The sequence below is a fragment of the Cavia porcellus genome, unplaced genomic scaffold, assembly GCF_034190915.1.
Source record: "Cavia porcellus strain 051 isolate PalLab524CR breed Dunkin Hartley unplaced genomic scaffold, mCavPor4.1 scaffold_12, whole genome shotgun sequence".
Lineage (NCBI taxonomy): Eukaryota > Metazoa > Chordata > Mammalia > Rodentia > Caviidae > Cavia > Cavia porcellus.
The window spans coordinates 24,672,465-24,700,365 of NW_026947495.1; the positions used below are offsets into that span (position 1 = coordinate 24,672,465).

The 27,901-nt window shown below is 35.8% G+C and overlaps 1 long non-coding RNA gene across 1 annotated transcript in view; it reads left to right on the forward strand.

The window, feature by feature from the left end:
• Window positions 1-26,905, forward strand: part of LOC134478199 (uncharacterized) — a 99,626-nt gene extending 72,721 nt beyond the window's left edge. Inside the window, exons 3-4 of the long non-coding RNA XR_010050684.1 lie at window positions 8,716-8,803; window positions 26,613-26,905. This is a non-coding gene — a long non-coding RNA (uncharacterized LOC134478199). The remainder of the gene's footprint in view (window positions 1-8,715; window positions 8,804-26,612) is intronic.
• The last annotated feature ends 996 nt before the right edge of the window (window positions 26,906-27,901 follow it).

A 27,901-nucleotide genomic window follows, 5' to 3' on the forward strand; every position in this document is an offset into this window, starting at 1 on the left:
AAAGCTAGCATGGGACAATTCAGAAATTGGCTTATTGTTCTCCTCTGTAGGAAGAGCATTCTCTTAAGAATATTTGTGAAGTTTTAAGTACATTATTGTCTACTCTGAGGGCTGGACAGACACCTATCTACACTGTTCTTTTGCTTGACACTGCGTTAATCATGGCACAGTCCATTTCATTACTTACCGCGCACTGCCCTAATCCTAATTCCTTTCCATTGTCTACCGGACAGAATACAAATTCCATAAACAGATATCCAAAACACAAAAATCAGGCTACACTCTGTCCACATAAATTACTTCTACTTCAAAATAGTGGAGATATATATCCACCTAGTAGATGGATATGTTACTACATGAAAGTCCCCCTAAACTATGACTGCCTAACAAAGACAGATACATAAATAACAATCAGTAATAAAATACAGGAATGCATTTTTAATGGAACCCAAATAACGCAAAAACTTATTCCTTTGTATAAGATGAATAATTGTTAAAAAATAAAATAAAATAAAATGGTGGGATGTCATATGACTCATGTTTTGGAGTAGAAAAAGAATTTTACCAATAGTTAAACTAAGAAAGGTTCTCCAGGCAGAATGAAAGCATGCACAGGTATGAATGCATTTTGTTTGCAAGGAACAGAGACCCATGCAGAGCTACTGAAGAATAAGCAGACAAATTTGCTGCAAAGCTCCAAAGGCACCAGTGATGCTTTGCATGGGACGTTCTTCATATGGAAATAAATGGGAAGGGTTTCTCTTGGCACTGTACCACTCTCCCCTTTAAGGGACATCTACATGCAAGTGACTAGACACGTGACTGGAAAGAGACACTTGGCTAAGCATGTAAAGTTCTTTCTAAAGAAGCTATACTTTATTCTATGGAATTTAATAGGGTTATCAGGAACATTTAAGTCTTGTGATAACACAACCATGTTTGAGTATCCAAAACAAAGTTTAAAGGTCACTCAAAAAGTAGTCAGGAAGACACTGTGGGGGAAGAGGTTGAAGGGGAGAAGGAGCAGAAGGGAGATGGGGTTTTCAGAGAGACAGACTACAGCTCATTTTGGCCAGAGGTTTTTGAAGTCCTTCAACTGAGCAATGACAAGCAATGAAGGCCATGAGATACATGACACTTTCTCATCTAGATTTCAGTGAAATTAATGATTTGTGCATATCGGTGGTGAGATAAAATTGTCAATACATCCAGATATTGGATAACTGAATGAGGTAGGAGTGACATTCACAAAGACAAGAAAATCCAAGCAGTGGATGGTTTAGGTGGAAAGATTAGGAGTTCCATCTAAGATATAAAAACCAAGAAGGCTCGTGGTAACTTTGGGTAACTAGAGATAAAGTCTGGAATTCATTCCAGCTTCTAATACAAATGTGAGGATTATCATTCTATAGATATTGGTTAGAAGTAATGGAACTATATGTTCATTTTTTTATAGTGATGTAGAAAGTCAGCATTGGGTCACTACATTTGTTGTAGCACCTGGAACAAATAGATAATCTAAAACCTTGTATAATTTCAAGGAACATGAGAGAATTGTGGAAATAAGCAAGTCTAAAGGAAGAAACAAAGGGCCAGGGATAGCTGGGGCCTCCCCAAGTGAAAAATGATCAAGGGCTGTCTTCCTTCCTGGAGGCATCTGCTGAGCCATGGCACAGCTATGTGAGCAATCAGGCCTCTTCCAGCAACTTTATAAGGATGAGGAGAAACCAGTAGAGCTAAGAACAGCCTTGTGGGCTGGCACGGGAGATTGGAATCTGCACAAACTTTAAACATAGAACTAGTTCTCCATGGCCACCAGTTCTCTCAATGTGACATTTACTGAGTGTGTGGACACAACAGCCTGAAAAGCTGGGTCAGACCTGTGAGCAGAGACATTCATAGTCACACAGTACTGAGAGCCAGAGTCCCATACCCCACACATGATGGCATCTTGACACTTATCTGTCACCACATGAACAAATAGTTTGAAATGGTTATGTAAAAGATGAAACCTGATATTGTTTTTAGAAACTAAGGGGTCAGGGATACAGCTCTGGAGCACAGTGCCTGCTTGGCAAGTGTGAGTTTCTGAGTTCTACTCCCAGTCCCAATAATAATAATAATAATAATAATAATAATAATAATAAATAGGATTTGGTCAAACCAAAAACCTTTTGTTCATTAAAAGACATTAAGACATTAAAAAGTAAGCCACAGGCTAGAAGAAAATACTTCCTATAAATTTATTTAGTACAACTGGTATCTAAAATATGTAGAGAACTCCTAGAAATCACTAAAAATAAATAAATAAAAGCTAAACTGCTCAACAAAAACAATAATGAAAAGATTTGAGAAACTACTTTTAAAAAGAAGATATCAAAAGGTACTAAAAAGCTCATGGGAAATGCTTTAAAATAATCACTGGAATGCAAATGAAAACCACATAGAGATACTACTATATTATCACCAGGATGTACTAAAATCAAAAGACTGGCAACTGCAAACTCTGGTGAGATGTAGAGTCTTTGGAATCCTCATAAACAGCTATTATATGTGTAAAATAATAAGGCACTTTGGAAAACTATTTAGCACTCTCTAAAAAAATTTAAACATGAGCTTTTTCTATGGCCTAACAATAGTACTCTATGCTAATTTACCCAGATAATTAAAAATATATAACTGCAAAGAAGCCTTATAAAGTTTCATCATAACAATTTCATTTATAATAACCAAAACCTGACTAAGTCTATCAGTGTTTCATACAATGGAATACTAAACAACTACAGGGGAAAAGGATGGAATTTGGATATTTGCGACAACATGGAAGAATTTCAAAAAGATTAGCATAAATGAAAGAGATAAAACATAAAAGAGTACCAGCTCTATGATTCCATTTAAATGAAATCCAAGAACATGAAAAACTAATACAATCATGTGCCACATAGCAACATTCCAGTCAACAATGGATTGCACCAACAAGAGTGATGCTGTAAGGTTATAACAGCTGAAAAATCCCTATCACCCAGTGATGTGGTTCCCTTTAACATCTCATGGTGCAACACATTCCTGACATGTGTGTAGTGATGCTGATATAAGCAATCTTACTGCACTGACAATCGTACTATAATAAGCAATAGGCATATAACCCTTGATGACAATACATGACCATGTTACTAGTTTAGGTATGTATTAGACTTTTTATTGCCATTTAGTGCATTTCTACTAAATTTAAACTCTTATTACAAGACAGTATTTCTGTTACATGAACAGCCTCATCCACCTTGTGTTTGCTATGTCTTGACTACACTAAGAACAACACATCTAGTGACTGACCTAAGTCATCTAGGTTTCTGCATGTACACTCCACAATGCCCATATAATGATAAAAAAATGACTTATATGTATCTCAGAAGTATTTCCATTGTTAAGTGATAGAAGGAAAAACAAGCAAGAAAAGTGGCTACCTTACGATGAGGAAGTGGGAGTGGACACTTACTGAGAGCAGTAAAACTGCCTGAACTGATGGAAATATTCTAAGTCCTAAATTTGCTAGTTGTATTGGTATATAATCTTGCATTTTCCTACAGATAAGCTACACTCTGTCACCAAATATGATCCCCTAAAAAGAGTATTGCATCAGTCGTGCAATATACTGGCAGAGAATGTGTAATATAATCAATTTCACCACTAAGAAATATCAGATGAACACAAAATGAGAAAATTTCTATTTTAAAAAATGTTGTATCATAAAACACAAAAGAAGGCTAACAAAAACTTCCAGTTTAAAGTAAACTGTGGAGTCATGACAACTAAATACAATACCTAACCTCACATGGAATTCTGTACTGGAGGGAAGAATGCTACAAAGGTTATTAGGACAACTGACAAAACTGGAATACAGATAATGGGTTAAGGGAAATTATTATATCACTATGAACTTAACAGTAAAAATCACCAAAATTCTTTGTCTCCAAAAGAAGTTAGAGGTAAAGGATCATAATGTCACAGCTTGCCTTGAAATGACACAAAAAGAAAACAAATAATAAAGCATGTAGGAGAAGATGAGGCTAAGTAGATTTTTCTTCTACTTTTAATTTTATAAACTACTGTAAATTTTAAATTATACCCCCCAAAAATTTTTAAATAGTAAGTTTTTAAAATAAAAGCATTTTAATCAAAAGCATTTTTAACTAAAAACATTCTTAAAAGTCAATATTGAGGGGAAAAAGCCAATTATAGAATACTGCATATTAGATGATTATCCCAAATTGTTAATAGGCATTATTTCTGGAGAGTTAGACTATAGTGGCATAAAGGAAAACATTAACCATTTCTATATTATTTTCACATTTTAATATTTTAGTTTTACTGGGGAAAATGTTATTTCAGGTTTTTTGAAGTACAATATAGTCATTGAAATGTGATTTAACTTTTCTTTTTTTTTTTTCAGCATGGAGTTGAAGCAAAAGCCAAAATTTAAAGCATTTAGGTCTCATTTAATCTTTAAATTGCAGCAAACAGGTCATGATCTTTGGAAAGCCTTCTATTGTGAAAAGGATTCTTTTGGTAGGGTGCAACTCCAACCAACAAATTTCAGCTGTTAAATATTGGCTATTAGAACATTAAGTAGGCTTAACCAATGAAAGGAGAACAGAAACACTCATGGCTGGGCTGCAGGAACACTTAGAACCATGGAACAAAGGTCCTGAGTTCTTGTCTTCTGGATCTTTCTTCATGTAAGCTGCCTCTCTCTTGCTGCAGCCCATTTCCTAAACATAGCAAAAAACAAGGCTGCCTACTACTCTTTTAAATTTGCCATTTAAAACAGGACTTCCCAGTTTTTGTTTTAAATAGTTCCAAGAAGGAAACAGACTGACCTAATAGGCTCAGGTTTCTTCATTAGACCAATCAACTAAAGTGTGGGATATGGATCAACGTGAGTGATGTTCCCACCACTGGACCTGGAGCTGAAACTGTACACATAGGAGCTCCTTCAGGACTCATAGAAGACAGAAGTGATATTATGCTCTTCCGCAATTCTTACTTTTCAGCTCTCATGTCACTTTCACTAGTGGCATGGCTATTTTGGTGAGTGCTATAAATTCTCAGTAGATGGTAAGTTCCTTGAGAGTAGGAACCATATCCTTTTCTCTGTAGATATTTTCTAAATTGGTAGCATTGATAGCGCCACATAATAAATTAAACCAAAGCTCCACCAAGAAAGAGATTTATCCACAATTTTTAATGAATCTTGAATAGTCCTTGGCACATAATAGGCAATATTTTTGAATGAAGGAATAATATATACATGCTTATATACGCACAATCTATATAGGATGCATTGAAAGATAGATGAGTGGATGAATGCAGGGATGGATAGGTGGACAGATGTTGACAGACAGATAGAATAATGCATAAGTAGATGCTGTTATGGTTTATATATTGTGTCAACTTGAAAAGTTTAGAAATTTAACTAAGAGACTCAGCAGGGAGCCAGGATCCCTACTTTGTAAATGTCATTAGTCTGTAAAGAGGAGGGCACAGAGGTGGTGTGGGTGCTATACCAGCCTCAGCAGTGGGGAGCCTGCTTGCAATATAAGGGAGGAGAAGAAGCTGGTTCACCTCCATTTTGTTCCTGGTGCTTTTTCTGGCTGCTGCCTTGAAGTGTTACCCCTCAGCCATGCCACCCTGCCTTGGAGTCAGCTGGTTATGGACTGAAACCTCCACAAACAGTGAGCTAAAATAACCCTTTCCTTCCTTCATTTTGGGTGCCAGGTATTTTGTCCCAGGAACAAGAGAAAAGTAACCAAGACAGATGCATAGACAAATATGAACATTTTCTTTAGCAAAGATAATTCTATCTTCTGAGATACCAAGGTTTTCTTTGCCAACTGGCCTGGGTTGATAAAGTTAACAGTGGCTACCTGGCAGCACAGTCAGTCAACCAACATTTGCAATGATCAGGCCTTGATCTTGGCTTCTCTACTGGCAATCTGTGCATGGAAGTCTTAGGACTATAAGTGAGCCAGAGCTAAATCAGTCTTCTGGTCTCTGAAAGACAAGAAGATATTTGAAAACCCAACCTCGAAGGAGGTATGTGTGTATGAATTCAATTAGCAAACTCTTGAATATCTACTATGGGCACACCACTATTCAAAGTTTGGGGCTTAACAGAAAGAAAAGATGTGCTAATGCTGTGGAAGAAAACTGCAAGTTGCTATCATAGATTTTCAATGACAAACCAAACCTAGTTTGGTGCCAAGAAGGCCTCCTTGGAATACCTGACATTCTAACCCCATATTAAAGGAATACATAGAGGTTAACTAGGTAAAGAGTATGGAGAGAAGAGAAGTATTCCAGGCAAAAGGAATAAAAGCCCACAGATTAACACTTTTTTAAAAACTGAAAAATAATCAGATATGCTGTTCAAGACTTCCCTGGAAGATTGTTCATTATAATATTAGTTATGATAATGAAAAATTAAAATTCAAGTTTCTACAAATAGAGAAATGATTAAGCTATGCGATAAAGTGATGGAATTCCACAAGCCATCAAAAATAGTGCTACCAATGGCAATGCTCGAGGTTTTTAAAAAAAACACGAATTGTACAACCAGTCTGATGCAAATTTTGCTATATTTATATTATATTTCATGAATACTTTAAAAGCTCAAGCAGATTACTCTCAAATTCTACTGGTAATCATATCTGGGTAGTGGAATAATGGGCAATAATTTTCTACTTCATGCTTCTCAGTATTCTTCAAAAACCGTACAATGAACATGCACTACTTTGTTGTGGGAAGAATTTGAAAGAAGAATCAAGCTTACTTTTTCAGTTCATCTCCCATTGTGTTCTGCAGATCCCAGCCTGTGCTGCTCATCATATCCACGTCCTTGGGTCCTCGCTCAGTGCTAACTAGGGTTGTCACCCTTCTGTATGGGAGTTTTCTTCCTGCAGGAGGTTTGGCTTAAATTTCACTACACAGTGTGACCACTCTGAAAGTGATCTCATTCAGTGAAAGCAGCTGGGTTAAGGGACTTGATCAGTCTGGAGGCACCGGAGATGGATCCTTGCCATTCTTACCAAGTAGTTTAGGGAGAGCTGCCCAACCTTGACACCCAGAAAGTCATATCCAAGTCTGTCCTCTAAGGGATATGTCCACTGCTTCTCTGCCACTCATTGCCCCCTACCCACCAGACGCAGAAGCAGCTCCCTCTGCCCAAAAACAATGGACTCTCTCCAAGGTGCAAGAGTCTATGTGTAAGGCAGAAAGAACAGAAGCTGACAAACTTAAGTAAATACATGTTAAGGCTTCACACACTCAGCCTTGATTGAATGTTGGAATCACTTTGAGTGCTTTAAAAACTACTCATGCCTAAGGGCCATGCCCTGAAACCATGGTTTAATCTATCGGGGCTGTGAGCAGAGTTTGAGGGCTTATACTTGCATTTTGCCTGTGAAATATTCCTTATGTGGGACTACCCTCTCCCCATTACTACTCTATCACACTTTTTTCTTTTCTTTTAACCCTATTTTTAAGTCCTATTCCCACCAGGAATTGAAGTCAAAAGTAAGGGGTCTTCAGCAAGCCTGCTCAGCCTCCTTTTCTCACACATTCAAAGAAGTCTGGTTCACAACTTTCACACCAATAGAGGTATTCCTTCCTTGAGAAACATTGCTAGCAGCTAGACAGCACAAACGCACCTGAATCTTCCAAACTCATAAATTTCAATACTTCTAATTCCGGGTCTCTGCTCACCCCATTCTACAGTTATTGCTTCTGTGATGCCTTAATACTGACCAGTGGAAATCTTTCCAGCAAAGGACTAAATAGCATGTAGTTTAGGCTTTGTTATAACACCCAAATTGCAATCAATAATATGTAAGCCAAAAAATTGATTGTGTTCTAATGAAACTGTATTTACGAAAAACAGTTCAGTCTGGATTTTTCCCACAGGTCTTAACGTGTAGACTCCTGCTTCCTTATCTTCTTACCATTTCACTTACCTGCTTAACAATTTTAAACCTAGTTGATAATGCTTTATACTAAATTGTCTATGTTAACTTTTGTTATTTTTGTTTTATTGGGTTCTATCAGATACAGTTTCTCTGACTTAATTTTATTAAAGGGGAAAGTTTTAAAGTATTTGCCGCAACCATTCCATATTGCTTGAATTCTTGATAGACATACAATTATTTTGTAAATTGTTGTGGAAAATTTCAACCTAAAATATATTTTCCTTTAATAAGCACATAGTAGTACATTTCCTCTTTTTAAGCAGCAACACAAGGTTATTTATCTGTGAGATATTTCATTGACATTTTTTGTGGATGGAAAAATAGTTATGCTCTCAGAAATATCATTACATGTTCCATCTTGAATTTTTGCTCTGATTCTGGTAGATTTGTGCTTTAAATATATATATATATATATATATATATATATATATATATATATTTTAGAAGAAATAGAAGAAGAATAACTGCACTGCCAATCTCAGGATGGCTGTAAAAACAAGTTAGATTATTGATGGAAAAATGTTTCCAAAGTTAAAAGTGCTGCAGAGATATGAGGAGGTGGGAGGAATCACAAAAACCCTTCAGCCTTCCTAATCAAGGCTCTTAATGTTCTTTAGGGAAAATATTCAATCTACTTATTTCCTAGTTTTTAAGATTTCTTTTGTAAGCAGATGTGTATCTTGTGTTCTTCCAGACCTCCTGAATTATGTGTGGACAAGATGACAAGAAAGTGCCATGCCTCTGCCTCTAGCTGACCAGTGGCCCTGATGACCAAGCCCTTGGTAAATGCCCAGGCACTGAGAGCTGCCTAAACCCTCACCCTGCCTCCTTGTCATTAATGTCCCCAAAGAGAATCCACTCACATGGAAGCACTGCATCCCAAGGAAATCCTTGCTAGAGATTTACATAGGGAAAGAAGTTACATTACATCCTAGAGCAGAAGTCCTTAATATAGAGTCTGTGACATTGGTTGGGCAAAAATACTATTAATATTAATGTATGCACCAGTGTCAGCTCTCCCTGAGATTCTGCCAGCGATAGAAATCGTAGGTTCCTTTTATACATAGTCTTTATCCAGAATACATTTTCTATGATCAACTAGTATCTTTTTATTTTATTTTTAAAAAGGAAAACAGAAAAAAGGATAGAAACAATGCAGAACTTTTAAAAATGTAAGAAATCAACACTAGTTAATATGCTGCATATTGTTATTTTAGTAGTAGTTGTTCAGGTTACAAGACCCTAGCATAAAAAATGATGAAACATGGATAACTGCATGTATGTTTAAGTGTACAGGATTGATAACCATATTACTAAGTTTTTGTTGAATAGTAGAACAGAACTGTTTGCAATCTCGCTATCTGAATTCCCACTTTATATGTTCCACTTTTGTATTCCGAACAACTATTTGTAAAAGGACATTATGTAAACATCAACTAGTGATTTCTTACTGTTTATTTTTTCTCTGAATGTGTGTATTATTTCTATCTATTTTCTGTTTAATCTTTCTTTGAATAAATTTTTTAAAAGATCAAACAGTCACAAAATGACAGCACAAACTATTCTTTTTGATAAGCTAATAACTAGTAGTATAGTTACTAATCTTGCACACATATACATGTATACAGTTATATGTGTCTTCTACATACATGCAATCTTTTCCTTTCTTCCATTTCTCCTTTCCACTATCCCAATTTTTCTTTCCTTTTGAGCACGTTCTCTCTCTTTCATTATTACAATATCTCTTATACATTTTGGATCTTATAGCTTTTTCAGTTTATTATTATTATTAATTTTTATACTAGGGAGCCAATATAATATTTACAAATGTGAGTCTGATTTATTTCACATGAGTATAGTCTTAAGTTGCCTCCATTTACCTATAAAAGCCTCAAGATTACCCTTTTTATAGCTGAGTGATATTCCATTGTATAAAAATACCACATCTTTTTTATCCATTCTGCGGTAGATGGGCATTTTGGTTGTTTCCAGGATTTAGCTATTACAAATTGTGCTGCTATGAAAAATGAATGCACATATATCGCTGTGACATGACATTTTCAATTTTTCTGGGAAAATACCCAGGAGGGGTATTGCTAGATTAAATGGGGCTTCCAACACTAGTTTTTTGAAGAATTTGCATACTGATTTCCACAGTGGCCACACCAGTCTACACTCCCACCAACAGTGGAGCAGTGTTCCTTTCTCTCCGCAGCCTCACCAACATTTGGCGAGATCCACAGATTTCTTGATGGCAGCCATTCTTTCTGGAGTGAGATGGAATCTCAATGTTGCTTTAATTTGCTTTACTCGAATGACCAGTGATGTTAAACATTTCTTCATGTATACATTTGCCTTCTGTATTTCTTCATCTGAGAAGTGTACATTCATTTCAGATGCCCATTTTTGGATTTAGTCTTTGAATTTGGGAGGCCTGATGTTTTTCAATTCTTTGAATGTTCTTGATATAAATCTTTTGTCTGAAGGACAGTTGGCTAAATTTTTTTGGATTTTCTTTTCACTCTGTTGGTGATTTCTTTGGAAGTGCAAAAACTTTTTAAGAAGGTGAGATCCCAGTTGTTGAATCTTTGAAGTACTTCCCATGCAATTTGCATTTTGTTCATGAACTCTTTGCCTACCCCTATGTCTTCAAGATTTCTACCTACCTTGTCTTCCAGTAGATTTAGTTTTTCTTTTTTAATGTTTAGATTTTTGATCTGTTTTAACTATAGTTTAGTGCATGGTGATAGACATGGGTCTTGTTTCAGTCTTCAACCTGTGGAAATCCAACTTTTCTAGGACCATTTATTAAAGAGGCTATCCTTCTTCCAGTGAACATGCTTAACCTCTTTGTCAAAGATAAGGTAGCTGATTGTCTTCGTAGCTGTGTTTGCATCTTCTAATCTGTTCCATTGATCTTCATGACTGGGTTTTGGGGTTTTTGGGGGTTTTTTTTGTTTGTTTGTTTTTTTGTTTTGCCAGAACTATGCTGTTTTTCTCACTGTAGCTTTGTATTATAATTTCAAATCAGGGATTGAGATGCCTGCTACCTTGCTTTTGTTGCCCAGGATTGCCTTTGCTATTCTAGGTCTCTTGTGTTTCCAAATAAATTTTTTTTCTAGAAATCAAAATATTTATTGGGCATATATAATGTGAAATGAATTTCATACAATATAACTTTAGATTTACTATAGGCGAAATTATGTCACAGTAAAAATAATGGCAAAATCTCAATGGATATTCTGAAATTAATTTCTTATCTGCATAAACTGACAGAGAGCCAAACAGTTTCCTTGGGACAGCCCTAAATTTTCTACATAAATCACTTTTCTTGCTTTCATAGAATAAAAATACAGAAGTATAGTGTTTCCTACCAGAAATTGGTACTTGGAATAGAACAGTCATGTCTTACATGGATTGTTCTGTACTCACATATCTAGATGGACCCAAAGGAATTACAAAAAAATCAGGAAGTGCACATAGAAAATGAAAGTTTAATCTACAGAAAATAAGACTCCAAATAAATACAATTTAATTTTTACAGATAAAGAGAAACGGTTTCAAAAAACTTGTAACCTGTTGAAAGTTGAAAAATGTATTAAAAGAAGACATTGAACTTTATTCTTCCTCAGCTATGCTACATTTAAGAACCAGATCTGAAATTTGTATCACACAGTTGCAGAAGGTAGTCAAAGTATAACTAACACATAATTATATAAATTCATAGCTATAATTCACAGTGCAAGGTACTACCTGGTTTGGCTATTGTCTAGAACAAACGAGGTTGCTAACTTAGAGTTCTGAACAAGAAATAGAAGTTTAGTTTTGGTGACTCCATAAATTTTGCATTCAAATAAATAGGAAAGAAATGCCAGTTCTTAGTGGCTTGTATATGTTAATTGACATCTCTCTTTTTACATTCTCTATAGTATGTAAGCAGATTAGCTTACTATCTTGAGAATTATGAGTTCAGGAAAACTTACATATTTTAACATGTGTCTATAGACATTTGTGTGTCTGACCTAATGTAAAGCTGCAGATCCAATAAGGTGATGGTTACAGTGATGATTGCTGTTTTTCCACATCATAATAAACACAAAAGCTAAACAAATTTCCTTGTTGTGTTATGTTAAACTTGTATACTGTATCATTTGCATGAAGAGATTCAGACAAGTGGATAAAATAAATTCCACTCCAGCAGTTAATTTAAAAATGAGGGGATCTATCTGTCTGTCAGCCAATCAGACAAGATTTGCCTAATCTGCATATGAATGTTCCTGAAAAATGATATAACTTTTATAAAATTTGAAAACTCCTTAATATCAGTGTTTGTAGACAGAATTAGATATTGCTTCAAGGATACTTATATACCAATTTAAATAAAGGTACAATTGTATAAGTGAGAAATTGCAATATTTATTATGATGGCTTCGCAATTTATTTTTTTTATTATTATTACTTTATTTATTAATATTAAGAAGAAAAGGTAAAACAAATTTTCACAACAAAATAATGAAAAAGTAACAATTGTTAATAAATTACACAACATTATCTTTAGTCACTCAAGTACAAAATATGGGCATAAAAATTACTTCAATCAATATTAGCACAACCTTTCCTATTCAGTGAACTAAGTGATACTAATGGTATAACTAACTTGCACTTTTTTTTCTTTTCCCTTCTATCCTTTCTCTTTTGTCCTATCTTAGTTTCTTCTTTTTATTAAACAGTTTCCTTCCATTTCACAGTGACTATTGTATATTTTGAACCTTATGGTTTCACATATGTCACTGTGGTGTGATGTTTTTCAATCATTCTGGGAAGATACACAGAAGGGGAATACCTGGGTTGAACGGGACCTCTAATCCTAATTTTTTGAGGAATCTCCACACTGATTTCCACAGTGTTTATACTAATCTACTCTCTAACCAACAGTTGTAAAGGGTTTCTTTTTCCCTACAGAACCCAGGAGCATTTTTTATTGGTTGACATATTTTTTTTAAAAAATTAAATGATTTTTTAATGAATAAGGGAGAAGATAAGATAAAAGGGGGCATAACAACATAACAATACAGGTTAAAGCATAACACTTTCAGCAACCTAGTGCTTCACCACCAAATAACCCGACTTAATAGTAGTTACCATGGTGTCTTTTTCTTTGAAATATTTGAATATAACTTCATATGCTATAGCATCAAATATATCAAGACTGTGTAACACCATTCAAGTGGATGAAAGCATTGTAGAGTATTTAGAACCAGCTAACAGAAAAAAAATGATCAATGGTTTCAATATTATCTCTTTGCCTATAGCAATTTTGTTTATACTACCACATACGATAAAGTCCAGCAAGTTACAACATAATAAAATCAATGGAGACAGAAGATCCATAGTTTTGTACGGCTTTAAGACAAGATGTTATTAAATCAGCACTAGCTGTTATTATGTCTTATTTTCTTCAAAGTGGCTGTTCATTGCATCACCAGCCATAATATCAAACATCCCAGAATAAAGCCATTCCAAGTAATGAGTGAGAATTTTATAAGGCTTCAAGGCCATATAATGGGGAATCATGGTTATCGCATACTTTTATATATTTGATTCATTTCCTACACTAGGGAAACTATTCGGAGTTCACAGATGCGAGTTTGATTTAGTTCATTTATGAGTATGGTTTCAAGATGCGGCCATTTATTGATAAATACCTCAATGTGATCCTTCTTTATAGCTGAGTAGTGCTCCATTATGTAGAAGTACCACAGCTTTTTTATCCATTCCTCGGTTGATGGACATTTGGGTTGTTTCCATGATCTAGCAATTACAAATTGCGCTGCTATAAACATAGGTGCACATATATCACTTTGGTATGATGCTTTCAGTTCTTCTGGGAAGATGCCTACTAGTGGAATAGCGGGAGCAAATGGGACTTCCAATCCCAGCTTTTTGAGAAATCTCCAGACTGACCTCCACAAAGGTTGTACCAATCTACACTCCCACCAACAGTGTAGGAGAGTTCCTTTTTCCCCACAGCCTCTCCAGCATTTGTTGTTGTTGGTTTTCTTGATCCTGGCCATTCTTTCAGGAGTGAGATGGTATCTCAGTGTGGTTTTAATTTGCATTTCCCTAATAACCAATGATGATGAACATTTTTTCATGTATTTATTTGCCATTTGTATTTCTACCTCTGAGAAGTGTGTATTCATCTCAGATGCCCATTTTTGGAATGGGTCTTTGAATTTTGGGGGTCTGATTTTTTTAAATTCTTTATATATTTTAGACAAAAGTCCTTTGTCTGAGGGGGAGTTCACTAAGATCTTTTCCCAGTTTGTGGGTTTTCTTTTCACTATGCTGGAGATTTTTTTTGACTTACAAAAACTTTTTAATAAGAGGTAGTCCTAATTATTGATTCTGGGAAGTATTTCCCGTGCAGTTTGAGTCCTTTTAATGAATTCTCTACCTACCCCTATGTCTTCAAGGTTTCTACCCAATTTGTCTTCCAATAGATTTAGTGTTTCTGTTTTAATATTCAGATCTTTGACCCATTTAGATTTTAATTTAGTACATGGTGATAGACATGGGTCTAGCTTTAGTTTTTGGCAAATGGAGAGCCAGTTTTTCCAGCACCATTTATTAAAGAGACTGTCATTCTTCCAGTGAATCTGTTTGGTTCCTTTATCAAAGATAAGGTGGTTGAGTGTGTTTGTAGTTGTGGTTATATCTTCTAATCTATTCCATTGATCTTCGGCTCTGTTTTGATTCCGATACCATGTTCATTTTACTACTGTTGCTTTGTAGTATAACTTCAAGTCAGGGATGTTTCCAAATAAATTTTAGGAATGTTTTCTCTAGATTTTTAAAGCATATTACTGGTATTTTGATCAGGATTATGTTAAATCTGTATAACACTTTTGGGAGTATGGCCATTTTCACAATGTTGATTCTTCCTAACCAAGAGCAAGGGATAGATATCTTTCAATTTTCTGACATCCTCTTCAGTCTCCTTTTTTAGAATTCTATAGTTTTCAGCATAGAGGTCTTTTATATTCTTTGTTAGGTTGATTCCTAAGTATTTCACTTTTTTGGATGCTATCAAGAAAAGTGTTATTTCTATGATTTCTCTCTCAGTGAGTTTGTTGTTTGTGTACAGGAATGCTTTTGATTTTTGAGTGTTAGCTTTGTAACCAGATATGTTACTGAATTTGCTTATTAAATCTAGAAGTCTTTTGATGGAGTTTTTGGGGTTTTCTAAGTAGAGTATCATGCCATCTGCAAATAATGATATTTTAACTTCTTCCTTTTCTATCTTTATTCTTTTTATTTCTTTCTCTTGTCTAATTACTCCAACTAAGGTTTCCAGGACTATGTTGAATAACAGTGAAGGCAGTGGACATCCTTATCTTGTTCCTGATTATAGAGTAAAAGCTTTCAGTGTTTGTGGATTTAGTATGACATTGGCTGTTGGTTTTTCATAGATAGCTTTATCAGATTGAGATAAACATCATCTATTCCAATTTTCTGTAAGGTTTTTATCATGAACAGGTGCTGGACTTTGTCAAAAGCTTTTTCTATCTATTGAGATGATCATGTGATTTTTATCCTTGGCTTTGTTAATGTGGTATCTTAGTTACTTTTTTACTCATTGTGGAGACAAAATAACTGAAGCCCAAAGTTGGGAAAGGAAAGGTTTATTTCTTACAGTTTTTGGAGGTTTCAGTCCATACTCAGTTGGCTCCATGGCAGGGTTGCACAGCAGAACCGCAGTTCATGGCAGCTGCAAACAGCAAGGCAGAAACCGGCAAAAGAGCAAGACACACCTTCTTCCTGCCATTACATTACATTACATCCTGCCTCCACCCCTATGTGGGTGTAGCACTGACACCATCAGTCTAAACACTATACAATAAACCAATCACAGATACATAATATAGTCACATGAGGCCTAGCGGCCACCAACATAAACCATAATATATGATGTATTACATTTATGGATTTACATATGTTGAACCATCCCTGCATCCCTGGGATGATTCCCTATGAATCCCACTTGATCATGGTGTACAACCTTCTTGATGATTTGCTGCACTCTGTTTGCCAGTATCTTATTGAAGATTTTTGCATCAGTGTTCTTTAGGAAGATTGCCCTATAATTCTTTTTCTTTGTAGGGTATTAGAGGAATGCTTGCTTCCAGGAATGCATTTGGAAATATTGCTTCCCTTTCAATTTTATTAAAGAGCTTAAGCAGTAGTGGTGTTGGGTCTTCTCTAAGTTTCTTTAGAATTCAACAGTGAATTTGTCAGGGCCTGGGCTTTTCTTTGTTGATAGATTTTTAATTACATCTTCAATTCCATTGATTGGTATTGGGTTATTTAAGATTTTTGTAGCTTCTTGATTCAGCTCTGGTAATTCATATGTACCTTGGAATCTATCCATTTCTTTTGTGTTTTCCATTATTAGAATGCAAATTTTCAAAATAAGTACAGATGATTTTTTGGATTTCTGCAGGGTCTGTTTTGATTTTGCCCTTTTCAGTCCTAATTTTGCAGATTTGGGTCTTTTTAAATAAGGTTGGCTAAGGGTTTGTCAATTGTAATCTTCCAAAGAACTAACTCTTCAATTCATTGATTCTTTGTATTGTTTTTTAGTCTCCAGTGTGTTAATTTCTGCTCTGAGATTCATAATTTCCTCCCTTATACAGACTTTGGGCTTGACTTGCTCTACTTTTTCTAGAAGCTTGAGGAGTAACATTAGTTTATTTTTGCTCATTCTGTTTTTCTGATGTGGCATTTCATTGTTATATATTTGTCTCTTAGCACTGCTTTCATTGCATCCCACAAGTTTCAGTAAGTTGTATTTGCTTTTTCATTGAATTTTAGGTATTGTTTAACTTCTTTAATTTCATCTGTAACACATTGGTTGTTCAAGAGATTATTATTATTGAATTTCCATGTGCTTATGTAGGTTCTAAACTTTCTTTTGCCCTTAAGTTCCAATTATATGGTCTATTTTAGAGAATGTCCCATATGCAGCTGAGAAAAATGTATATTGTGTTGTTGTTGGGTGGAACACTCTGTAAACGTCTACTAAGTTCATTTATTCACAGGTTTGGTTCAATTCTGTTATTTATTTACCAACTTTTTGTCTGGATGATCTATTTTTTGGTGACAATGGGGTATTAATCTGTTACAATTGTGTTATTGTGTATTTGTTTTTTCATATCTATTAGTGGTATTTGTCTTATATAGTTGGGTGCTCCTGTATTTGGTGCATATATGTTTATGATTGTTATCTTTCCTCTTGAATTTTCCCCTGACAAATATGCAGTGATCTTCTTTATCTCTTTTGATAATTTTTGGTTTGAAGTTAATATTGTCTGCAAACAGAATAGCTACCCCTGCTTTTCTCTGGATTCTTGTTGAATGGAATATTGTTTTCCATCCTTTGACTTTTAGTCTATGAGTTTCCTTTTGAGTCAGATGTGTTTCTTGTATATAGCATATTGTTGGGTCCTGTTTCTTTTTCTTTTCTTTTTTTTTTTTTTTTTTTTTTTTTTTTTTTTTTGGTCTTTTTCCTTTTTATTGGTACCCAGGATCGAATTCATGACTGCCTGCTTGCAAGGCAGGCGCTTATGCCGCTGAGCTAAATCTCCAGCCCCGGGTCCTGTTTCTTAATCCATCCTGTCAACCTATTATTTTTAATTGGTGAACTGAGGCCATATACATTGATGAATATAACTGATATGTACTGGCTTAACTTTATCATTTTATTTTCCTGTTGTTGGTTTCCCGCTTTTCCCCCTTGTCTAATTGTTTGCCCTGTCTGGTGGTTTCTTTCTGTTGTTTTCTGGGGATTATAGTCATTTTTGTCTCCCTATAGTATGTCTTTAAATTTTCTTGCGAGGGTTGGCTTGGTAGACCTGAATTTCTTCAGTTGTTCTTTGTCATGGAAGTATCTTATTTCTCCATCGATTTTGAAAGAAAATTTTGCAGAGTGCATCAAATCTGTGTTGCAAGTTGTTTTCTTTCACTCCAAGCTTGTCTTAATTGAGGGTTTATGCCAAAAAGTCTGCCATGATTCTAATGGGATTTCCTTGACAGGTGAGTTGTGTCTTTTCTCGAACAGGTCTTAGTGTTCTGTTTTTATGCTGAATTCCTGGGATCTTGATTATTATATGCCTGGGTGTAGGTTTATTTTGGTAATAATCCTTTGGCATACTATATGTTTCACTGATCTGTATATCTGATTCTTTCCTCATGTTTGGGAAATTTTCTGCTATTACTTCTGCAAATAGAAGTAATTATGTCATTTGTGTTGACTCCTGCATTTTCATTGATGCCTATTAATATTATATTGACTCTCTTTGCTTCATCTTAAAGCTGTTGAATTCATGTTCACTTGTTATTTTTAAAAGTTCTTTTCTTCTCTGATCACTAGTTGTGATCCTGCCTTTGAGATCTAAAAGTACATCCTCAGCTTCATTCAAACAGTTTCTCCAGCTTTCAATAGAGTTTTTTATTTCCTGCATATCTCTTTGAATTTGTTTCATGCATTCTATTTCTTTCCTAAATTGTTCATTCAAGGTTTCCATCATTATCCTATGCTCCTATATTTTTTATTTATGTCTTCTCTAGCTATGCTGAGCAATTCTTTTATTAAGGTTGTCATTTCTTTCTTCACCTGAGAGATTATTTCTAATCTCATTTCCTCTATACCCTCATGGATTTATTTCTTTATTACACTTGCTATCTCTTCTGAAATTTCAGGTGTATGACTTCTACAGTCCTCTATTTCAGTGTCTCCTGTACTTGTTCCTGATGGACTACATGTTTGGGATTGCATTTTGCTTTCTGTTTTGTCATTTTCGCTTCTTAGGTTAATATTTTCATCTTTTTGATCCCACTAGTCTCAGCTGATCATCATTTGTGTCTTAGAGTCATACTGTATGGATAATGTTTATCAAATTTCTGAGTCCTACAATGAATGGGAGGGGCCAATCTCCTGAACTCCTCCTACAGGACCTTTTGAGTGAGTATTATGTTTTCCCTAGGCTGACTTGCCTAGGAGTAGTGATGTAAATCAACCCTTAGTTCCTATTATTACTGCTCACTTAGGCTATTCCAGGCTTCCAGATTTACCTGGATATATTGTACACCTCAGCTGAGACCCTACTGTATCACTGGGGAATCGCCTAGGCCCTTTTAAGTTCCTCTGGGTTGGAGAGAGCCTTTGCAATGCTTTCCTCAACCTACCCAATGTTCTCTGTATGGAAGGAGGACTCATCCACACTCTTGCTGGGCTCACCAAAGTCCTACAACTAGGAAAGAGGGTTCACTGTTGCTCCTATTGACACACTGAGGTACTCTATTTGAGGGAGAAACTCACTGCACTGTCACAGACCCACTGAGGTCCTTTGTGTGGGTGAGAGATTCCTCAGGCTTCCACCAGCATACCGAAGTTCTTCAGGTGGTGGTTGGGGTCACTAATGGCTCATGGGCTGCTGAGGTCTCTGGGGTGAGAGGTGTAGTGACCAATGATCCCTCCATTTAGAGGTTTCCAGAGTAGAGAAGGAGTTGCAACCAACAATCCTGCTGCCCTCATGGTCTCTGGGGTGGAAGTAGAGGAGCTGCTGGTGATCCTTCCAGCTGCAGAAGTATTCTAGGTAGAAGGAGATGGGCTGATGATGATCCTGCCTGCTCCTGAGGACTCTGGGGTGGAGGGGTATGTGCTCCTAATCCCACCAACTGCCAAGGTCTCCAGGGTGGAGAGGAAGGTGCTACCAATGATCCCATTGACCCCTGAGGTCTCCAGAGTGGAGGAGGAGGTGCTCTGTTCACTACTACTTTGAAATTTCTGTTAGCTATTAAACCAGTGACAAGTTCTTTTCATTACAGTATTAATAATGAGCCACATTTTATTATGTCAAACCTGTTTCTTACATTTTGAGAACTGTGTTAAATATAATATTTCCTCTGTAATTCTATGTGGTTTTCTTTATTTTCTGAATTTAGAGGGACCTATAGACTTCAGCAAACTACCAAATGGCTATAGGGGCACATAAAAGATTAAGGCCCTTTGTTTTAAAATAATAGATGTTTTACCAAGGTGTTTTGTTCCTTTGCTTTAAAATAATAGATATGTTTTACCAAGATGTTTTGTTCTTGTTTTTATTTCTCAGTCTATATCTTGATGCCCTCTGGCTCTTCTCTTTTTGTTCCCACATATTCACTCAAACTTCAAATTTTTCACCCCATTCAACTATGTAGAAGTTCACCTCAGCAACAATGTCAGTCAGGGTGCTCAGCAAAATGGAAGTCTCTGTAGCTATAAAAGTCTCCTTCCTTTGAAGGTAGTTTTCAGATTATGTTATTTCCCTTGAAGAAAGTGTTGGGGTCTTAGCCACTGTATCATGGGCATATTAAACTGCTCTGCTCATAAGTAATTATGATGAATGACTGTAAAAAATAAGATCTCAGGCCACTTGTGGACTGCAGGGGGAGAGAACAAGGATTCTCCAAGAAGCAAGCCACCACTGTGAAACAGCACAATGTACAAGCTGCCGCCAGTGGGGGAACAGCCAGAGCCTAGCCCCTTCCAGCAAAAGAGTCAACTGCTCCCCCCCAAACTGACCAGCTGATCTGGAGAAACACAGGCTGTAATGATAGCTATTGAGGTTAAGTGTAATTTGATGCTTGTGGTGTTCTGGTGTTTCACTGACCTTGTAAGTCTAGGACCAGTGGTCTGATTGTCTATTTGGAGGAAAGCAGCATGCAGTGTGGCATCTATAGAGGATCTCCTTCTGAAGGTGGTAGCCATTGTTGGCTCCCTGTCATCTTGTTTTGAAGTTATGTATCATTTTCATTGTTTTGTTGGGTTGGATTTTGTTCTGTTTTGTTTTGTTTGATTTTGTTATATCTGATGGCATGAGCAGTTATTTCAAGGATAACAGGATATATTGTGGTAGCCATTATAGATTTACTGTTGTCTTATTTTGAAATCCTTGTTGCATTCATTGTTTTGTTTTTATTGGTTCTGTTCTATTCTGTTCTGTTTGCTTTTTACTGTTTCTGAAGATATCTGCAGGTATTTTGAAGACAGTGCAAAGCTATGGTAGCTATTGTTGATTTTGTATTGTTTTGAAGTCCTGTATCACTCACACTGGTTTGTTATGATTGGTTTTATTTTGCTTGGTTTTACCCTCTTTGGAATAAAAAACAATAATAATAAATAAAAATAAAAGAAAGCCTCAGACACAAGGTTTTATGGAAAATGTTATTTTCTTTTTTAAAAAGCTTCCTACAAGAAGAAATGAAGCAAACACAAACAATGCAAAATTCATACTGATTTATTGCCTTCTTAGTTGGACTTTCTAGATATATAATTAAAACAGCAAAAGAAATGGTGTTTTAAGTACATTGAATAACAATTAGGATGATCATAGAAAAATATCCTAACATAGCAAGATATTCTGCGAAGTTATTAAAAATAGAACCTGGAAGATGACTTCCAAAGGATAATATTTGCCCATGGAATGTATGCACAGTGCTTTTGTTTTCTGTATTATAAAACAGCAGTCTTTGTGACATGCAAGTTTATTTCTGGAGGACAAGGAGTTAGGACATATTTCTTCTGCAGAGTAGGGTTTCTGTCTTACTGCACCAAATTCACGGTGTTGTCTACCTCTGAATAACATGGTAATCATTTATCAAGTCAAGGAATTTCAGATATTAAGGGAGCTGATTTTCCTAGTAAGAGGTGGCAAGTTACAAAAACAAACTAAGACTTGAAAAATCATACAAGTCATACTAATATTCATTGACATCCGAGTTCATAAAATCTGAAATATTTGGCCTGTACACTTCTTCAAATCATCCTTATAGTCTTCACTGCATGTGGTGAATGTCAGAAAACAATAAATCAGTACCACTTTCTTTTCCCCTCACACTTTAAAAGATGATTTCACTAAATATTCAATTCTAACTTGGATATTTTCTTCTTGAGGATGTGGTTTTCTGGCTTCCATGTTTGCTGTAACAGATCACGTCAGGCTACTAATAGCTTCTTTGATGTTATGGTTTGTGTCAGATGTCCCCTCCCAAAGCCTCTTGCTCCCTCTTTCTTTGCTTTTGTTTCTTTGCTGTCTTCTGTCACCTCAAACTGTTGCCTTTCACCATGCCATGCTGCTTTGGAGCCAGCTGATTACAGACTGAAATCTCCAAAATATGTGAGCTAAGTAAACTTTTCCTTCCTCAATTTTGGGCATTGAGTATTTTGTCTTAGTGACAAGAAAAAAGTAACTAACATAGAATTTGATACCAGGAGTGGTATCATTGCTGGGACTGTATCTGACCATGTGATTCAGGAGCCTTTGGAAATGGTTTGTAGGAGGAGTTTGAACAGATTTAAAGATATCTGAAAAAATAGTGCTGGAATGCCTTAGGCTGTCCTGTGTGGGAGATTCTGGTCAGAACTCAGGAGATGTGAAGACAAGGCTTTGAAAGTTTCTACCAGGAAGAAGGACTGCATTGGTTGTTGGACTCAAGACAATGTATGCTATGGCTTGGCAGTAAGTTTATCTGCATTTTGCTCATGTCCAGAGAGTTTACCTGAGGCTTAGATTAAGGGAGGTGGACTGAATAAACTAGCAGAAGAAATTTCAAGGCAGTTGAATGCTGAGGCAGTGGCATGGCTATTGTTGGAGACTTCTGCCAGATTTATGTTGGGATTCAAGAGCAAAGAGCCCAGCAGAATGATTTAAAACATTGTGAGTTTGGTCAGACAGAAAGCTCTAGTAAAGCTATGGACTGCAAAGATAGAGCAGAAGAAATCTTGATTGTTGAGAAGAAACAAAAGAATACAAAAGATGCCCTGAGGGCATCACAAGAAGCACCAGGACGCTATCCTTCACAGCCTCAAAACTGCAAAAGTGAAAGACTTTGAGAAGAAAGCCACAGAGAAATATGTTCCAGAATGGCAGCAGCATAGAGAATTTCTTCCTCTGAATTTAAGTCAAAGTGCTCAGTGATCTAAGTACTCACCCCCTACAGCCAAGAGAGAGGGAAGCTTGGCTACTGTTCCAGTTGGCAGCAGATCTTGGAATCATCCATGTGGTGCTGGTTTTAGGTGCACGCAGAATTAAAGAGTTCTGGAGTTAAGACTTTCACCCCAATTTCAGAATGCCTGGGAAGCAAAGCAGGGTGCTCCTTAGTGGGCAATATGTGAAACTGTGAGGGTGAAGACAAAGGTGCAGGGGAGATTGCAAAAGTTTGGAAAAACCAGGAATGTAGATGATCAGAGAAAACTTGCAAGGAGGAAGCAGAGCAGGCCCCAAAGAGAAGCCATGGGAGCTACAACAACCAGAAGGGGTAGAGCCATGAAAATCCTCTGGAGTTCACAACTTGCCACAAATTGCCTTGAGTGCTAAAGGACTTAATGTTGACCTTGGAGCTGTAAGAATTAATGTTTACCCTGCTTTACTTTCTTTGGTCCCAATGCTTTGTATCCCTGTTTGTAACTTTTGGGATGAAAACGTTTACCTTGTTCCACTGAATGATGGAAAGTCTAACTTTTAATATGTTAAAAATTTGCCTTAAGTCTCAGAAGACATTTGGGACTTGTACTTTTCAGAAATGCTGAAACTAGTAAGACTTTGGCAACTCTTGCAGGTAGACAAAATGCATGAGTCTTTGGGGGTCCAGGTGTGGAATGTCATGGTTTGCATCTAGATGTCCCCCCAAAGCCCTATGCAATCATGGGGGAATGGGTTTATCAAAGACAGCTTGTTAAACCTCTTCTTTTCATGCCTTCACCTCAAGAAACAGAGTTACAATGTGTCCAGCTCAACTCAGCAGGGTGCCAAGGTCCTCATTTTGTACAAGAGAAGAGCACAGGGATGGTGAAACTGCTACACTCACCCTAAGATGAATAGCCTGCATACACTATATGGCAGCAACAGAGGTTTGCTGCCACCTTCTTTTTGCTCTTGTTGCTTTGCTGTTTTCTGCCTCCTTGAACAGCTATCCTTCACCATGCAACCCTACCGTGGAGCCAGCTGATTGTGGATTAAAACCTCCTTAATTTGTGAGCTAAATAAACCTTTCCTCCCTTAGTTTTGGCTTTAGGAATTTTGTCTCAGCAATGAGAGAAAAGTAAATAATACAGGTGATGATTCATCTTTTATCTCTTCTGACTTTTAAGGTGTTTTTCTTTTTTTTATGTTCCCTGGGATTTAGTATACTTAAGTCTGTGGATTGGGCAATATTCTCGACAATTGTCTTTTATTACATTGCTTCTATCAAGTCTCCATTTCTGCTATTTCTGGAACTTCAATTACATGGAAGTTGGAGCCTCACACTGTATCAAATTTTTCCTATTTGGTTTTTGTATTTTCCAACTCTGTGTCTCTACACTGCCTTCTGTACACATCTCTTACTGAGGCTCTGAAATTTGTATACTCTCTTGTCATATCTTCAGTTCTTGTAAGATTTTAAAACAGTATATTTTACACCATTTCTCACAGTTATCATAGTTGTTTAGCCTACCATATTCTCAGAAACTCATGCATATGGTACTTGATGACAGGCTATATTTATATGTTGGAAAATTTTCCCCATAAAATGTTAACCTTGACCTACATTATTTGTTAGATTCTCAAGTATGTAAATGTATGTTTAACTTAATACTAAAAGCTTTTGAACTTAATGGATTCTTGCTCTCTTTCACTATTTTAAGTAACTTAAGTAACTCACTGACATTTACAACTATAACAATTTGAATTTTGAACACTTCTCAGTTTTAACCTGTTTTAACATCATAATACGTGATGTCATCCTGCAAAAGAAAGTAAAATAATGCATATAATTGAATTAATTCTATTGTATTTCCAGAATTTTTTGATCGGTATTCAGTACTAGCCATCACTTAATAGATTTTGTTAAATGATTAATTTTTAAAGTTACCATTCTACATTCTGTGTGATCTTTCAAAGTACCTACCTAAAGTTCTGTTTAGCCTTATTATTCTTGGGTAGTCTTCAATTTGAAGGTGTTCACACTCTAACAGCTCTCAAAAGTGGGTAGTTTTTACTATTAGTATTTTTTTATGTCAGTACTGAGATAGTAGGAAAATTCACAAGTATAACATCTAAAATTGCTAATCAACTGTGCTTCTGATTATTGAATTTCTATGATGCTAGAACTTGCAATATTTTACATATTCAATAAAATTTTTACTTTATAGAATTCACATTTAGTATTAGAAATTATTAGCTTTATACTTTTTCTGAACTAAACTATTGTCTTTCTTTTAAAATGATAGATAATTACTCCCTAATTTAAATAACAAATTATATTTTGTGTTATTTACCAAATTTTATGATTCATAAATCAGAGTCATACTCTTAATCACTGCTATTTTGAATCAATAGCAGCTCAAGTCTTTCATTTTCTTTTAAACATTTTAAAGAATTGGTGTCTCACTTCACATACTGTATTAGGAATCTATTATTTGTAGTCTTACATCTAATTAAATATAATCATAATATGGAATACTAAATTCTGAGAGGCTTTTAGAGAAACAAAAAACATTACCATACTATCAAAAAATTCTAACTTGTAAGAGCAAATTGAGAATATTAGCTAATATTACCAGATAAAATACATGGTTTAATAAGCAATAGAAAAATGTGACAGATATTACATCTAAAATTTTACTCAGAGCAAGAAAAAGAACAACATGCAACCAATATCATGTTGCTGAGAAGGAAATGTGCAAAACTCAAAAAGGAAAGCTTTAAAACATTCCTGAAAGGCATAATAGCAACACTTTGAAAAAGCCTAGTAAAAGCTAGTAATAAGCAAGGCTTAATTAGCAAGGCCTAGTAACAAGAGGTGGTTTAAATAATCCTAAAAGTCATACAACATAGTACTGTCTGATTAAAAGAAGAATGTGGAGATTGTCTATAGAGACAAATAGAAATCTGAAGGCCTTGTAGTAAGGAAAGCAAAGTATGTAACAGTGTCTTCACTGCATTAAACTTTAAATGAGTAAAAGAAGGGAAAGAGAATGCTCATATATGCTTATATGTAAAAGGGAGCACTCCTATAAGATGGCCACTGTGAAATTAACACAAATAGTTATCTGTGGGGAACAAACTTGATGGGGGGAGGGAGTGGAAACATTTCAGAGCATATCTTTATGTATTTTTTTATTTTCTTGAAGCATGAAACTGTATTAGCTAGTAAAATAAAATAAATTTTATCCAAATGGATCTGTTCCAGATCATCCCTGTAATCATATGGACTAAGCTCTGTAGGGACAAAACTTCGTATATATCATCATCATTGGAAAAGCTGCAGGCCTTTTAATATCTTCATTGAAATGTCTACTTATTTCTGTCTCAGTGTCATAATTTTGCTTTCTATCATGCCAAAGCTTTTAAACTCAATGTGTTCTGTGGTTAGAACTTAATGTTTAAACTGTTACATAAAAATTGGAAAACTTGTCCCATAATATTGGAGACTAAATCTGAGTCTGTGTTGAGGAATTTACTTTGGAAGCAATGTTTTGGTAAAATAATTATGTCTGCTTTCTTCTAGGCAACGGTTCTCACAGTATAGTCACCAAATAAACAACATCAGTATCACCCAGGAAGTTTGCTAGAAACTTAGATTTTTAGGCCTCACATCTACTCAATAAGAACTGGAGGTCTGGTACAGCAATCTGAATTGTAACAAAAGCCCTCTGTGTGATTCTGAAGACGCTGCAGTTTGAAAACCACTGATCTAAAGGAAAGCCTGGAACTTTTCAGAAAATAAGGATATTCTGCTAAGACATAGGATCATCACTGCAGAGGAGAAGGTCGACATGTTCAATTTGCAAATGTAAGAAAAGTATATAGCACCTGATGAAGTCCTGGATAGTGCTTGGTCAGTTTCCCTGAACTAAAATCAGAGAATATCCTCATAATAACAAGCTGCTGTGTTGGATACTTTGGGCACACACAGTTCTGATTTTTTCTGTCCTGTTCCACTTTTCCAGATGTCTGTTCCAGCTGATATATTGACTAATAGAAGTCACAGGATGCCTGTGGTGGAATTAACAGGTTGTAAACAATAAAGGAAGTGACTTACATTGTCCTGATGGCCTTTTTCTAATCAGAGACCTGTTCTTTAAGTCATATAGCTGTTTTATGGTCTGTAAGTGACAAAAGGAAATAGATGGCCCTTGAAAGAAGCAGCTACAGCAGCTCAAGCTGTTCCTTGACCAAGTTTATCTATGTAATTCATATGAACTATTGGTCATGGCAGAAAAGGCAAGAGGAATTGGGAATGGGGATGTGCTAGAAAGGAAAAATCAAGTGTTGGCCAGGTGAACAAAGAGACCCGATCTGGGATTGTGGATATAATGGTAGTTGAATTAGAAAATATGATAGGAATAAATCTGAAATATCTGTTATACTGACATAAGTTCTCAACAAAACAGTAAATCTGTCTGCCATGAGAATTAAAAATTTTCTGGCCTCTACTAGGTATTCAGAGGTAGGCCACTGGGCTTAAATTTAGATTACTGTTTAAGGAAGTTATTAATGAAAGGCTCAATCTCTTCTCATGCTTATTTCAAAAATAGCCATTAGGGTATCAAAGGGCTATAAAGACAATTTGACTTTGGTACTCTGAATTGGATAGTTATTGCTAGTTTGCCGTATTAGTCTAGACAGGAAGGTCTGGTTCATTCATTCCATGTTCAGCCAGTCCACTGCTGTATTTGATTTGCAAAGAAAATTATAGTTCAATCTGGGCCACACAGAGAAGTACATTCCTTCAAGTAGGGCTCCAGGATAGTTTGAAATCATTTGTTGGCTTTTTGAATAATTACTTTTCCTTAG